General features: G+C 44.7%; 1 non-coding gene across 1 annotated transcript; it reads right to left on the bottom strand.

Moving 5' to 3' along the window:
* Positions 1-12699: 12699 nt before the first annotated feature.
* trnI-CAU lies at positions 12700-12780 on the bottom strand. Its single transcript is given in 1 exon segment — positions 12700-12780. It is a non-coding gene; the product is annotated as a tRNA-Ile (tRNA).
* Between the last annotated feature and the right edge of the window lie 3965 nt (positions 12781-16745).

Below are 16745 nucleotides of genomic sequence, written 5' to 3'. Positions count from 1 at the left end.
CGGGAAGAACTAATCAGCCACTAATTTAGCATTCCTGGAGCAGGTGAAAGAAGAGAGCCCCCTTCCCTAATGGAAAAAGATTGAGGCTAGATACGACCCGTGATTTAGGCGATCGTTCCCGATCCGATGCTGTAAAGAAATGACGGAATTTCTCCTTTCTCACACACAAGGGCAATTCTGTACCGCGGAGTAGTTAGACTAAAAAGACAGACAGCCTTTCAGCCTGAGAACCTACTTCTATTAGACTCGTTTTTGGAAGTCATCTCTTTCTGCTCGAAGAGATCTCGAGGGGTTGGTCTTGGAGTTGCTTTATAAGCAATTAGATTGAGATTGTAGAATGAATGAGAACGAGTAGGATCAAATACGGATTTTTGAAGAAATCGTGCACAAAGAAGAGAATGGCGATCAGTCGGACTATTTGAAAGAAGAAACTCCCCAGGCGCGAGGCATCATCGTATAATATCACTCCCCAACAAAGAAGAGGTTCTCGTGGAATGTGTTCTTGGTTCTCACCTTTTCTCTTCTTGCTTCTTCTACCCGTTCTGCCCTTTGTGTATTTGTTCCGATCATCTGAAAGAAATTGTTTTCCTAGGGAAATCTCTCTTTGAGTCAGAAATGGGCCTATACGGGACGCAACTTTGAAAGTCAAATGCCTTCTTTTTCACTCAATTATCGTTATATAAGCAAAGTGGGAGAAATCGCTATTTTGGCATAAAAACGCAATTATATGGAACTTGAGTCCTTCTTTCTTTTCAAAGTCAGAGCTATCCAAAATCATGAAGCAGAAGGTGCAAAGATCTATGGCCCACTACGCGGTCTCTTGTATGCTTTCTTCTTTCCAAAAAATAGGCGTCCTCCTATTCAAAGTAATAGATTTCATAGTCCTCCGGACCTCCGCGGTACAGTTTTTCATAGTCTTTCTATCAAATGCGGTTGTGAATTACTACTTATATGCGGTTCAAACTCACTAAAATGGGGATTCTGCGAATGGCGGATCCGCTCGGTCTTGAAAAGAGTATTATCCATATCAAAATCTCCGCGGTGCCAAGCCTGAAAGATTTTTGGCCTTTCTTTAGGATTCCCGCTTTCATTCACCCATTTATCACATTCATTCACATGATAATGTGCCCCTGTCTCATCTCAAAATTAGAGAGATTGGGATGGCTCCGTAGGAGGACTCCTTCTTTCTGAAATCAGCCTTGGTCGGATCCCGGAATATGAAAGGTCGAGCCTCTCACACCGGTGGGTCAATTCGTCCCTCTCCTTTTAGTCGATCGAGCGAGGTGGTCTCGAGTTGGAGATTGAATTAGTTTGGCATGCTGAGTCTTCCCTTTATTTCATCAGCCTCATTCATTGATCTTTCTAATCTATTTTTCTCGAAATCTTGAAAGATTTCCAGGCTACTGGTCTCCCTCCTTCATACCTTGTAAGTCGATCTGGTCTCCTGACCCGCGGTACTCCCCTCTCTGGCCGGCTCCCTTCCCACTCGGTAAATCCGGTTCCCTCCTCATGCGGAGTACTGGAACTCTTATTCATTTCTCATCCTCCTTGAGGGGAAAATCCGTGTATTTGAACCTGAGCAATATTCTTTGCGCCTTTCGATTTCAGTCAGTGAAAGAGCTTTTTTCCAACTCGGATTCAGTATTGGGATCCTTCCTACGTCTTCTTCTATCCTCTGCTCGTTCTAACCTCTAAGCAAGAAAAAAAGGCAAGATTTTCCGGTTCTTTGAATGCCGAAAGTCAATAAGGAAGGAGATGAAGTGCAAGGGCTTTCCTGAGTGGAAGGAGTGAGGCCTCGAATAACTATTCTAAGCAGGGGAAGGAGTCCATCCGTCGATGGGCTCGTTGACTAAGCATGAGATCTTTGTAAAAAGGCTTTGAACTCAATTAAGGGGTCATGTCTTCCCTCCTTTTGAAGAAGGACCGCCGTCCACGGCAGCTCCCACTTCTGCTGCAGCAAGCTCATTCCGCTGGAAAGCGAAAGGATGTGCATCAATCAAATCCATACATGGGTGCCCAAGGAGAATTTTGGAATATTTTGGAAAATGAATTAATTGATATTTAGAAGTAATAAGTAGTAATGACTTCTTCTCTCAAGCCTTGATCCCCACTACGCGGTCGAGTGGGGGAAGACCGGGCAAGGTGCGAAGCAGCTCTTTAGCCTGATTCTGAAATTCTTATCAATATCAAGAGCGGTTCGAATCGACCGCCGAGCGGGAGAGAGAAGGGGTCGGTCTTATTCCCTTAATCAGGGTGGGTCAGTCATTTACAGTGCAAGGTTCAAAGACCCGTTGGCTTTTTTGGTATTTGCTTTCTCTCCGTAGTCTAGCAAGTCGGTTCTCATATTCATTCAGCTTTTAGAATAGCGAATAGTCACCATCAATATCCGAAGTTGTAGGAGCAAAGAAGAAAATCAAAGGGACCAGATGACTATCCATATTGCCTCTAGTCTGATTCCAAAAAAAAGGCGTAGGAAGGAGCAAAGAATTTGCGAAGGAGCGTAGAAGGCGTCAGCCCCCTCCGCGGGAAGAACTTATCCACGATCTTACAATAGACCTCTCTTATGGAGCCTCCTCAACTGCGCCCCACTTTAGGACCTGGTCCGGAGGCTGAATGAAATTTGAGATTAGGTCCACTAAAATGCCGTAGGTTGTGCCGCAGGTTTGAGATAGTAATGCAAATCATAAAAAACGAAGGACTCCTTTATCCATATAATTGCATTTTGACCATTTTAGCGATTTATGATCCTATTCTTATTATACGCAAATCTAGTCAAAAACCACCTATTTGACTTTCAAAGTTGCTGCCAGAGGTCTTTTTTTGACTCAATTTGGTATTTTCCCTCTAAGAAAGAATAATATAAGGATAGTAGGCAAGGAAGAAAAGGTTTGCCTATCCACCAAGAAGTTCATATTCCATCATGAGTCACTTAATTAGACTCCGTTAGGAGGTGAAAAGAATATTGAAGATCACTCTGAAAGTGGAATGAATAAGAGATCCCCCGAGTAAACTAAGCTGGTGGTCGGTCTGGTATGCTTCCGCAACCTCATCCCTATCTGTGAGGCCTACCCCCTCCAAAATCATTGAAGCGAAGGCGCATATTGCGCCGAAGGTTCTCTCTTTCCCTTATATCGTAAATAAGCAGTTCAGATCTGACTTCCCTTATTATCTCAGGCGCAAAACTAGCTCCGTTAAAAGCATTTAACGAATCCTTCCTGACTCGACAGCTCCAAGAGGTTCTCGTTTAAGGCAAGTTAAGACGGACGGCATACCGCTCATTAATGAAAGGATAGGGAACTCACGTGTGAGGTCGGCCTCGGGTGAACTGTAGTCACCGGGCTCATGGTCCCCGATAAGTTTCCAATCCATGGCACAGATAAGCGATTCAGGGGAGACAGGGGACTCGACGGCCCAACAAAAGTAAGGGACCATGCCGCGCGTCAGGGAAAGGGCGGACGCGACTCTTGCGCTATGACAGAGGGAAAGGGTAAACTCCAACCTTCGGGCCTGGGGCAGGCCTACTTAAAGGTGGTAGTAGCCTTTTGGCCCTAAACGGGGTTAGTACGGGGAAAAGCCCTCCCGGTTTACCGTTCAGTTAGATAGAAGAAGGCACTGCCTGTGTGACCAAATCGGCTAGAACCCGGAGGAGCGGAACTCCTTTCGGGGGGTTAGCGGTCCCCCAAGACCCGAATCGAAGAGATCGGGTAGAGGCATGAAGAAGGATGTTCCCACTGGCGCCATTTTCATCATCGAAGGAAAACCCGACCGGGTTTCATACCGTCTTCGGTTGGTGGTGGCATTCGTCTGGATGTTCTCGGCGTAAAAGTAGCTTTGTCGGCGAATCCGTTCTTTCTTTCTTCTTTTCTTATCTCTTTCTTCTTCTTCTTTGGCGGCGAATCCTTTGCCTTATATAAAGGCTCCGGAAACCTGAAATAAGGATTCCAAGATCTCCAAATAATAGTATTCATCTTTGAGCAGCCTATAAAAAGCAAAATCAGAGCCGCCTCTCCTCCAATTGAACCGAGCTCCTTCGCACCTTTCAGTCTCGCCTTTGTTTTTGAAAAAAAAGAAATAGTCCTCCCGTCCGGAGCCCACTATCCATTAGAAGGTTAGGATCAAAGAATATTAAGAAGACAAAAATCAGGCTGAATTCAGATCGTGGATAAGGCCCGGTATCCGTCCGAAGGACTATGAAATCTATTAGTTTTCGCTTGCACTCGGAATTGAACTCAGGGGAAGTTTTCTCCAAGGTGTAGTAATCCCTTTCTTTCTTGAAAAAATCAGTCAATAAAGAATAGACATTTGTGGATTCTTCATTAACGAGAATGAAAATGAAAGAAGCTCAAAATGAATCTGCTAGATTTCAGATTAATCTGCTAGATTTTTGACATCTTTGTGCTAGGAGTGAAATACATGAAAATGCTAGTGATAAGGAGAGCTGAAAAGAATATAGAAGCAAGAAAGAAAGTCAAATGCCTTCTTTTTCACTCTTTTCTCGTTCAATAAAAAGATGAGAGAAAGTCAGATAAACCCACGTAGCGGTCAAAAAAGCTTTGGTCCTGAGGACGTCCGAAGGACTCTAAAAGAAAAGGCAATGAAAGAATCAAGCCTAGGCGCAAAGAATATTGCTCAAATCAATGCCATGTTCGCACTTATAGTTTGGTTTGTGGTCCTTCTAAAGAAATAGGATGAATAGTCAAGAGGACCGTCCGAAGGTGCAATGAAATATGCGTAATCAGTCCTTCGTCTGTCTAATCTTTCTCTCATATTACATTGATCCTCTCCTTCTGAGGAGTGCAAGGCCTATCCATTAGAGAATTTGACTTGCGTTTTCCGCTAAAGTTTCAGACGTTAGGCTCAATGCAATATGAGTTGCGAGACCTCAGTCCTATCCATATTAACCCGCGCATGGCACCTCTTCTCAATTCATTCAGCCTTCTGACTTGTTTATCCATTAGAAAAAAGACTTTTCGCTTCTTCATCCGCTCCGGAGGTGCAAAGAATATTGCGTGAGATTTTGGATAGCTCTGACTTTGAAAGCCGAAGGACTGATTAATGGAACTAAATAGTAAGCGCCCACTCCGCGGGAAGAACTGGATTGATATTGTTGGAACTAAAAACCGATGTTCATTGAACCGCTCCTAAATAAAGAATAAAGAATGTCATCGCATATTGAATTGCACCGCTACGTGGGCCAATGTTCACTGATTTTTATAGGATTCCATATTCACCCAAACCTCTTTTCCGACATCCATTGATTAGGATTAGTGGGAATCATCTCTTTATTTCATGCTTTTCCTGGTCCGAAGGCGAGAAAACAGGGATATTCTTGGAACTTAAGCTCGTGCGTGAAGGAAGGAACCCCACCTCTGGAAACCGATTGTACGACCGTCAGCCGTTGCCTGATGCGATGCTTCCTTTTGGTCCGAAGGACAGGCGCAAAGATGCGGCAATATTCTCAATCTGAAAAGAGCCTTCCCAATATGCACCTCTCCTTTGAATGCGCTTCGCTTCTCAAGAATATCCCTTATGGCACCTGTGAAAAGTCAAGAAAAGAAGAATGAACTCATTAACTCGAATGAAAGAAGAATTCTGATTGAATCACCCATAACCTGGAGGGAAATCCAGAATAGACCCGTATTTCTCCGGACCAGAAACCATAATCAAACTCTGTTCATTGATTTGACCTTTCCTAGGAGTTCTTCTTTCATTGCGTTTTCCCGGCTTTTTTGCTTCTAAATAGGACTAAATCAAAGATTGATATTTAACGATAATTGTCGAAAAAAGAAGGAATTTTCATGATTTCTTGCTACTTTATAGGCCCAAAACCTAGCATTTCCCTCCGTCTTCAATCTAGCAGATTAATCTGAAATCTAGCTCTTCAATCTAGCAGATTCATTTTGAGCTTCTTTAATTCTCGTTAATGAGCTCTCTTTTCTTTTCGTCAATATTCTTTGATAGTTCACTTCCACGCAATATTCTTTGCACCTTCTACGCGCTCGTGAATATGGAATGAATAAGACTCCTTCTACGCGCTCGTCCTAATGGAAATACGGGTTCTGACGACGGTCCTCTTGACTTCTAATATGGATCAAAATCAGTCCTCCGGACGAAAACTCGTCCTTCTCCTCCCTGATGGATAGTCCTTCGGACCTGTCTTATGGCACGTCTTGAGCCGTCCTCCGGCGCGAAGCGAAGCGACTGGCTTATATAGCTCAAAGAAGATTTCGAGAAAGATTAGAATGCAGATTTTCGGTGAATTTTTTCCACTAAATATAGGAGGACTTTATCAAGCTTAATATTAAGTAGGTTCAGACTTTGTCTCGATGAAATTGAGTTGAGTAGCTATCAGACTCTATTATGGGCTAGCAGGAAGGGGATTGGCGCTGACGCTAGTGGAGAATGTAAACTCGCTGGGTTGCTTCTTTCTTTCATCCTATTTTTCTTAGTTTAGTGGAGCACGAGAGCTCTATGTAGGGATTCTAGCACATCTGCGATCGAAGCACTATTCGCTATTTACCAAGTAGGTTAGTCATAGCTAAGGATCTGTGCCTTCACATAAGGTATAATCCCATCCTCATGGCTAGATAGGAAAGGAAGATATTTTCGATTTCATTAAGCCCACGGTTGAGCCTCCTCATCCCTTTGTTCGGACGAGAAGCAAGAGTAGCTACCATTCTTCTATTGGCTGTCTTCGGCATCTGTACTACCACTGCTTTCTCAATGGCTCTTTTTCTTAAAGCAGGAGCGCACGCAGTCTAGCTTTTTCATAGCATAAATAGGGAATTCCTAAAGGCTGTTCGCTTTCAGTCAGAGCTTTCTCATGGGTCAGCTTACAGCTGTCAAAAGAATCTAGTTTGAATTTGCGTATTTCAATGTAATCTACTTTATCACTCATTTACATCGCTAAAAAGTAGACTCTACACTCTGAACTTCAGTGCCTAGCGTAAATCTATCACTTAGCAATTGGGGGTCGGTCAAGGAAAGGTCGGATTCTCTACCTATCACGAGAGAGGGACTTGAGATCGAAGGAACTTTGGATCATGTTTGGAGAAGTACGAGAGTTTTCTCTGTCCTATGAAGGTTTTTTTCTATGCTGGAGGGCATAGGCCCCTTGACCGAGAAATCCAACCTGACCCAAGGATCATCAGGAAAAGGGAGTATGCCTCTAGACTGCTAAAGAATTCTCAAGCTTCCCGCTCCTTCTCACAATATCCCTGTCTTATGGAGCCTTAAGAGTTGATTCAAACCTATATTCAATTCAAAGAAAACGAAACTAGGATCTTAGGCTCAAAGAATATTGAGAATGACTGGTCAAATATTATTTACTCTCTTTCTCCACCGAAAGAAAGCCTAGTTCTGAAAGCCTAGGAGATTCAAGTTCAAGGCTCAAAGAACAAAGAAGAGAATGGCGATCAGTTCGGTTAATTACGGATGGTCCTACTTCGGTTAATTACGGATGGTCCTACGGATAAATCCTCCGGACTACTTCCCTCCATATGGATGGTCCTACGGATAAATCCTCCGGACTCCGGATAAGAATCCTCCGGACGTAGGACCCTGGACCTTTCTTTGGCCCTGCGGACTCCGGACGTAGGACGTAGGACTACGGATAAATCCTGCTTCTAATGGATAGTCCTACTTCGGTTAATTACGGATGGTCCTACGGATAAATCCTCCGGACTACTTCCCTCCATATGGATGGTCCTACGGATAAATCACCTGGACCTTTCTTTGGCCCTGCGGACTCCGGACGTAGGACCCTGGACCTTTCTTTGGCACGTAGGACCCTGGACCTTTCTTTGATGGTCCTCCGGACTCCGGCGCAATTCAATATGCGACTTTGCGCCTGCTTTCGATTTATTCTATTCCACTAAATCCTTGTTGACCTGGTCTCGCCCTTTCTCCTCTTGTCGAGCAACTGCATTCCTATGGGGAGAGCCTATTCCAGTCCAGGAGATCATAGAGAGAATAACCTCTTGCTATGGTCCAGCTACTACTAATGAGTGCAGTGAACTACTCATGAAAGAGAGAATTCGTACTCTGCGCCTCAACGGAAACTGATCATACTCACTTCATAGGCTTCGCTTTTCCCCGGGACCTCTGGTCTTTTCCCTTTCACCCGATACAGACAGTCTCAACTTCTTCCGATCTGCACCTCGCATATTGAATTGCGCCTCCGGACGTCTCATTGATAAGGCGCAAAGAATATTGCGGAAACTCATTATTCAAGATCTCATCTTTCTTATGCAACGGATGATGAGGTCTAACCTCTGAAACTGGGACGGAAGAGCGAGCTACTTTCCTGACAACGGATGAAGCCCACGGAGCGGAGAACTCTCTGCTGTTGGGAAAGCCGCATCCTAACTAAACTAATGGGCGCTCGGCCCTCCCAAATACGATCCTTCTTCCTCTTTGATTTACCTCCCAAATACAGGCACAGGGTTCTTTCAAGTTTTCCCGTGGATATATGAGAAGATAAGTATGTGAGACTAACCCACTCGTTGGGACATCTAAAAGTCAAGAAATTGAAAGCCCTTCTATTGGCCTTGGCCTTACGAGGCGATACGATCGATCTACTAGAAACCTTCCACAACAGTGCTGCTACAGAAAGAAGGGTTGAAAGAAGAGCTAAAGCGAGGGCTATCAGAACAAGGGATTTGCCATCCTCAACAAGAAGAACTGGGTCAGGGGGCTTACTTACCTTTCTTCCCTTGAGTCCGGGATAGGATGCAATAAAAGAACTCAAATGGGGAATTAGTAGAACCGCAAATCTTCCCATAATTCAATGTAGTCTTGTCCCACTACGCGGTGCCGACGCATATGGAGAAGACAAATCGTACTTTTCTCCAAACCCACGGATAATATGGATATAAACAAGTCCAAAAACAAAGGTCCAGATGACCTGAAATATTCTTTGAACCTCCCGCTCCGTGGGAATTGAAGCAGATCCCCATTATTAAGCTACGAAGGCCAGACAGGTCCGAAGGCGTCACAGGTCCTCCGGACTGCGACTGAGGTCTCGCAATATTCTTTGCACCTAACTACGGGGGTGAGGAGCAAAGAATATATAGAGGATTGACCTCTGAAGAAATGGAAGAAGGAAAGGGGTTAGCTCATACCTATCCAATCCAGGTATAGGTAAAGAAAGCCTAGGGTAAAAGCGGCTCCTACTAAGTCTGATGACTGATCTTTCAGTGACTCATTCAACCTCATAACTCATAAGAAAACTAGAAAACTCGGGAAAGCCGTCCCAACTCGGATCTTTCTTATTCAGTTAGCCCTCCTCTCTTTCGTAAACTAAGTCGGAAAGGAAGAAATAGCTCGACTCAAAGCAAAGGAAGGAGAGTGGCTGATCCACGAGGGGCATTCCAGAAGTTGATGTGGAAGCTTTCGCTTCTCAACATTGTATTTATTAACAGAACTTAGCATCCCCGCCGATTGCCTTCCTCTCGCAACTGCATTTGAACGAGCAACTTCATACGTGCTTACTTGTTGGGCAAATCAATGTAGAAGAAAAGGGGAGGACAAGAACTAGCGGGAAGTCGCTTCTTCTACGACAGCAGGCTCTTCAGCAACCGCGCTACTTAATGTAACTCTCCGCAGGCTTCTCTTCTTCACCGCTGAAAAAAGGATCAAAACCTTTCCGCACAGATAAGGAAGGGGATAGTTGTATAGGGGTCTGGTGGGCTTCCCCTGTCCAGACTTTCCGAAAAGGATAAACTCTTTCTTTCGTTCCCGTAAGGCAAATTGCCTTCTTTCTTCATTTGCTTGCTGACTTGAATCTCTAGGCCTTTTCCGTTTTTCCTGAGGCCTTTCATTGAGGAGCTTACCGACCACAACCACTTCTGAAACTCCAAGAAGAAGGGCTCCTTCCACAGCGAATCTACAACAAAAGCAAGAAAAAGAGATCCGGGGAATGATCGATCGATCACAAAGAGTATTATCGAGAAGATTACCAGTTAGTTTCAAGGTTAAGGCATGGAAAGAGCGGATCTATAATGCTAGTTTAGTTCTTTTTATTCCCCAACCCACTGACGCAGCAAGAGCGTCCGGCCCAAGTCTAGCCGCCTCGTGGATCATTCAACTGCCTATGATACAGCTCCTGATTCGACCTCCGCCGATCGATAGGGAGACTGAAAGCGCTTGAGGGTAGTCTCTTGCCCATCTACCTTCCGGGTAAATTGATTGAAGAAGCAAAAGAAGGCGCAAAGAATATTGCGTGAGCGGAAAGGGGAAGCAAAGAAGGATCTCGCAGGATCTGATCTACACGAGACCAGGAGCGTACAAGGAGGGGTCACTGAATATGAGACCGCATTTCATATGCTTCCCGAGTGGAAGGGGATGATTACGCGATCCCAATAAGGGAATGAGCAATACCATAAGATAGGGAGTCCGTTCTTGTTGAAGTAGCAAAGCTTATAGAAAGAATCGAGTTAATGATCTTTGATTCCCAAACTAACTCATTGAAAAGACGGACTAAGTTTCTCGACAAAGCCACTATGTAGAGATGAACATGGCTGCATAGTGATTTTCGTCTTTCGTCAGACTCGATTCAATCCTTTGAAAGAGAGTAGACCTCTGGGGGCAAGGTGGATTCATAAGAAAGACGCCCGTAAGCAGCAAGACAAAGAGCTATGGGCGAGCACAGCGAGACTCCAACAGATCTAGACTCGACTCCCATCTTCTTCCTTGAATGGCAGAATTCCACTTCTTATGTGACCTCCTTAGCTCCCGGTGGTATACCGCTACGTGGGTATCAAGGAGGAATCATGGCTGGCCTTTCATGAACGGCTGGGCCTTGCTTCCGAAGTCGAGACTAATACCCAGCTGGAGATTCCGAAAGAAAGTAGTTTCAACAGAAAAATAAGTAGTTTCAACAGAAAAAAGAGATCCCTGGTGCCTAACCTAGGAGTGGGCGTCTCGCAGCTGAAGATCTTCCCTTTATCGGTCAAGTAGTCTCTGGAACTCCAACAACAGTAGCTTCCGAACCCCGTTTAGGGCCACTCCGTCTTCTCATGGAATTTCATTCTTGCGGTAGTGTAGATATTCTGATCTTTTTCTTCCGTCCGGACCCCACTACGCGGAAGACGGAGCGGAGCAGTCTCGCAATATTCTTTGCGCCTTCCATTGACATACGGATGACTCAAACTCTTCTTCCTTTCTTGAAAACTACCCCGCAAAGAAGCAGAGCGGAGCCCTCTCGTCAATATTCTTTGAACCCCCCCGTCCGCGTAGGAGGAGCAAAGAATATTGCGACTATTCTTTATATATTGATTCCCCCTTATAATGAAATAGTGGGACTGATTTTGATCCATATTAATATTCTTTTCACCTTATTCTGAAATAGTGGGACTCCTCTCAACAATATCTCTGTCTTCTCACGCAATATGCTTTGCGCTTTTTTAAGCAGCTGCAATATAGCAGCGGAAAACGCAAATCAATATCCCCCTACGTGGGCCACGATCTTTGCGCCTCAATCTTCTCACATTCCATTCCCTAATGGATAGTCCTTCGGACCTGTCTTATGGCGCATCTTGAGCCTTCGCAATATTCTTTGGGCCTCCGTAGCTTAATATGGCAAAGTGAATTTCTAGGAAACTCCATTCTTTTTTTCTTCCTTCTTCTTTAATAGTAAAGTAGAGAATATACTTTGACGCCTCTTCTTATTCTTCACTTTTTTTTTGGCTAAGAAGTAGGTTGTGCGCCAGCCATACGTAGCTTGAACTGTGATGGCCACAATGCTACGCTATTGCCGATCCCCAAGACGTCTTTGCTTTCATCTTCACACCTGATCCACCGTCTGAACTTCCTACATTCACTCCCGGAAATTGAAAGAGGAAAACTTGAATTGTAACCTCCCTGTCTTTATGGAGCCTCACGGTGTGCCTGACTGCCGAGTCTGCCGTCTCCACGGCTTTCCCTTTTGCGGTCCTCATCGAGTGCCGATCTTCGCTTGGGCCGGCTCCGAGGCTCTACCCTGGCTTTTCATTGCTTGCTTCCTCCCACTCTTTTTTCTCATATCGCGCGCGCATCTTCAAGAGAGGCTTAGAGTACATAGACGAGGCGGTCCCGATATTGAATAACCTCCTGCTCTGGAACTCCTTGACTTCGGTTGAAGAAAAAAGGTTCAATCTTCTGAAACCGTAGCGTAGGCGAAACCCGGCAGCCCGCCCAGAGTTTGACCTTCTCCGGTCCTGGAAGGAAAAGCCACCGAACTTTCCTTCCCCCAGCGGGCAAGAAGACTGGGAGGAAGACGATCAGGATCTCACGTGTGGCAGCTGTTGGAACAAACTCAGAATCCAAGAGGTACCTAAAGAAAAAGGAAACTCACCAGAAAGAGGAGAAAAGACAATTGAAGGCCCCGGGGCCGGAATGCGGTAGGGTCTTCAAGCCCCACGCTCTTATCTCGAGATTCATGGGCCGTCTCGCGAAGAGAGAAGATCTGAACCTTCGCATCGACTTTCTCTCTCAGTCTCAACCACGCCTTCCCTATCGCAAATTCCTCTTTGGTCGAGCCGCTCAGCTGCTTCGCGTATTATTATGATAGTATTGCCGGGGCATGCTGCAAGAGCGTAGGTGAGTGGTAAGCGTAGGAGGCGTGCCCAAAGGGCAGCGGCAGCTGTGTGGTTCCACGTCGCTAGATTGAGATCTGCAGGGTGGCGGGGACTTCGACTGCCTTGTATCAGGTTCAGAGAAGGGGTGGTAGGCTTAGTAGGGCTCGAACCTACAATATCACCGTTATGAGCGGTACGTTTCAACCAATTAAACTATAAGCCCTCATGAAAGCCGAAATCAAAAACCTTCAAAGTCAGAGCTATCCAAAACGCAATATTCTTTGCACGACGGTCCGGAGGCTCCAAGCTAATATGGATATAAACAAGTCCTTCGGACGTCACCTGGACCTTTGTTTTTGAAGAAAATATGATGAATTCAATCTTCTTTGAACTGGGGTAGAGTCCACTTTGAAAGCCGGAGGATCAATGAAGTAAGCCCTGATAATGGATAGTCCGGAGGACTGGATCTTGTAGGCGGTCGATGAGCAAAGAATTTGCACGGAGGGATCATATTCTTTTTTGATGCCGTAGGACGGGAAGAGCAGACGGAGCGGGAAAGAGAAAGACAGAAGCTCCAAACTAAGAGGGAAGGGTCTTTGAGTACTCTCATTAAACAACAAAAAGAATGAGAAAGAATTCTCCAAACTAAGAGGGAAGGGTCTCGCAAAGCCTCTCCTTTGAATCTGCGAAAACATTGCCTTTTTCTACGCAATATTCTTTGGGCCTCCGTAGCTTAAAAAGTTCTTTATAGTCGGACTGTCAACGCATATTGAATTGCGCCTTGGACTTTTCTTTTCTTTCTTGGACTCCGCTACTTTCAGTGGATAGGTCGGACATGCCCTTGTCGAGCTTCTCTTTCGAAGGAACTCATATTCATTCATCCTCTATCGTCATTTAGTTCCATTAATCAGTCAGAAGGAGCTTAATTTAATATGGAAAACAAAGGTCCAGGATCAATGAAATTTTCTGATTTGAGGCGCAAAGGATATTGCGAGACAGGTCCGAAGGACTATCCATTAGGGAATATTGAATCTTCTTCCATTGAATTTCACCTAACTACGGCTCGTCTTGAGCTTTAATTTGAGACTCGTCCTCCGCGTCCGCAAGGACAGGTTAATATGGAAATAAGGGTCAAGACGACCCGTAGGCTTAATAGCTCAAAGAATGATCGAAGTCCAGACGATCCATAAGACAGGGAGTAAGGCGCAATGAAATATGCGAGGTAGAAAACTCCTAAAATCAAAGGGTCATTTTGGTCCTGGAGCGCTCCGGACGAGTCTGAAATCCAACAAGATCCAGTCCTACGTGCCAAAGAAAGGTCCAGGGTCCTACGTCCGGAGGATTCTTATCCGTAGGACTATCCATATGGAAAGAAGGGTCCAGGTTTCATAAGACTCCTTCTACGCGGTCTCGCAATATTCTTTGCGCCTAACGGAGGGCTCAAAGAAGATTGAGAAATCCCGGGTTAATATGGATAGGACTGAGGATCAAAGAATTTGAGAAGGAGTCAGAAACTCAAATTTCATTGAGCCTGTCATCTGGACCTTGATTTTTGGACTATTCATCCTATTTAATAGAATGAATGACTTGCACTCCGTCCTCTTGACTCGTTTTCTCTTCTTAGATAAATGCGCCTCAAATTCTTTGAGCCTCCCTCCGAAGGAGTTCTTTATATCCATATTAGCTTAGTGATGGATATTTTTGCTTCTACTAGATTAGATAAAAAAGAGATTTTTCTTCCACAGATTAAGCTAGAAAACGAAAAGAGCAATATTCACCTATTCATCAACGCAATATTCTTTGCGCGTTTTTTTTGAAAAAAAAAGAAAGGCACTTTCTCAAATTCTTTGATCCTACGCAGCTTCTCAAATTCTTTGACCGAGGCTCAACGCATATTGAATTGCGCCTTACAATATCCCTGTCTTTATGGAGCCTTGTTACGGGACTAGTTTATGGAACTGAAACTAGAAGTCAATGAACAGGTCCGAAGGACTATCCATATTAACCCTTGAAGGAGTGCAGGAAAAGGGATGAACGTCGCAAAAGGAGAGGCTTTGCTTAACTTAACACAGGCGGATTGGTGTATGACCCTGAACCCCTATTTATGGCGAAACCGCGGAGTGGGTTCATTGCACTCCGTACCGCCTCAATGAACAAGGGAACATCCGGGAGCGAGATCAAGAGTCAGGCCTTTCGTAAAAGACGGAGAAAGAGAAAGCCTAGCCTGAATGAACAAGGCGACCAGGACATCTCCTCTCCTCGAGAAAGAGGCCAAGACGAATGCTGTCTCACGACGAAGGAAAGATCTCATTCTTCCAGCCAAAACCGCCATAAAAGATAGGGGGGATTTACCCAAGCCGGTTAATAGGGCCACCAGATCAAGGGAATGTACCAGCCTCTGCTCAAATGAGCAGAACCCTTTCGCTTTCCCCACGTAGCGGTTCAGGTCGACGATGATCCTCTTCCTGTACTCCGTGAGACTACTTCTTTCTCATAGTCCGCATGCTAAGAAATAAAGATAGATACTGACTCCCAGTCTCGCTAACTTGGGCAGGGATACTATTTGAGAATTACCGCTCCGTGGGCTCAGAGGCTACTTCTGCAGCAAAGCCACTGGAGATTATTCAACTGATCATACATCATCTGATTCATGGCACTCGGCCCCTTATTCATTGATTGCAATCCTTTCCAGTCCTTTCGCTATCCCGCCTCCGTCTTACCTTGATTCTTCTTGAGGCTCGAACTGAGACTTTCCTTTCGGATCTTTTATCTTACCCCAGGTAAAGAATCTCATTTGCACCGCCTCAATGAACATCCATAAATAGTAATCTTTGATATAGTCTTAACAATCATATAAAACCTTCCTAACCTCATTCCCTAATGGATAGTCCTTCGGACCTGTCTTATGGCGCCTCGCCTTGAGATGAGAGTCAAGCCTGCTTCATGGCGGTCGCCCTTCTTCCGAATCTGAATTAATGCGCGGCTAATCTACGAGGTGACCAAGAGCAAACTCATCCCATCACAGTAGGGGCATAGGTTAGGGCCCCAGAATCCGGATCAGTGTGAATAAAGACAAATTTGAGGTTCTCACGCAACGCAATATTCTTTGCCTGAAATTTGAAGGAGTCTTAAGACCGAAGGACAGACAGGTCCGAAGGACTATCCATTAGGGGATGAGAAAGATTAGACATTTGTGGATTCTTCATTAACGAGAATGAAAGAAGAAAAAAATGGGAATGAAAAAGAAAGAGGGAGATTTCAGATTAATCTGCTAGATTGAAGACGGAGGGAAATACAAGAAAATGCTAGGTTTTGGGCCTATAAAGTAGCAAGAAAAGACAAAAAATCAGTCAAAAAAGTACTTTTATCGTTAGATAAGAAAAGTCGAAAAAGTCCTATTTAGAAGCAAAAAAGCCGGGAAATTGCAACTGGTCCATTAGAAAAATCTAGGGAAAATCAATGAACAGAGTTTTCTTATGGTTTCTGGTCCGGATACTGACGGGTCTATTCTTGATTCCGCTCCTGAATATGGATAGTCCTACTTCGGTTAATTACGGATGGTCCTACGGATAAATCACCTGGACCTTTCTTTGGCCCTGCGGACTGCGGACTCCGGACTCCGGATAAATCCTGCGGACGTAGGACTGCGGACGTAGGACGTAGGACTTCTTCTTCTTTAAAAAGAAGGGTCCAGGTTTCATAAGACTCCTTCTACGCGGTCTCGCAATATTCTTTGCGCCTTCGGACGGGGAAATTCAGGCTCAATATGAGAAAGGATGAATACTCTTTTTTTCCTTTTCAAAGCAGACCTTAGGCTGAATTCATTTTCGACAAAGCAAAAATTCGGTTTCTGACTCAGATGGACATTCTTGATTTAGTGCAGCGCAATATGCGCCTTTCATGCAGCTGCTTAATTAGGATCAATGAAATATGAGAGGACTTGTTAATGGAACTGATTGTAGTAGGCGAAGGACTGATTTATCAAGCTTTCTCTTGTTCTTGAGTTCTTAATATCCTCTTATTAGTTGTTACGAGGGAGAGGCGCAAAGAATATTGCGAGCTCCAGATGAGTTGAGAAAGCCTATCCTTCGTCTAAACCTACTAAAAGGACTAAAAGGAAGAAAGCCTATCCTACAATATCCCTGTCTTATGGAACCTCCTTTTGAGTCTGATTCCTTGCCCCCCCCG

Source organism: Cucumis sativus (assembly GCF_000004075.3).
Source record: "Cucumis sativus mitochondrion chromosome 1, complete sequence".
Classification (NCBI taxonomy): domain Eukaryota; kingdom Viridiplantae; phylum Streptophyta; class Magnoliopsida; order Cucurbitales; family Cucurbitaceae; genus Cucumis; species Cucumis sativus.
This window is presented reverse-complemented; position numbering and strand designations above follow the sequence as displayed.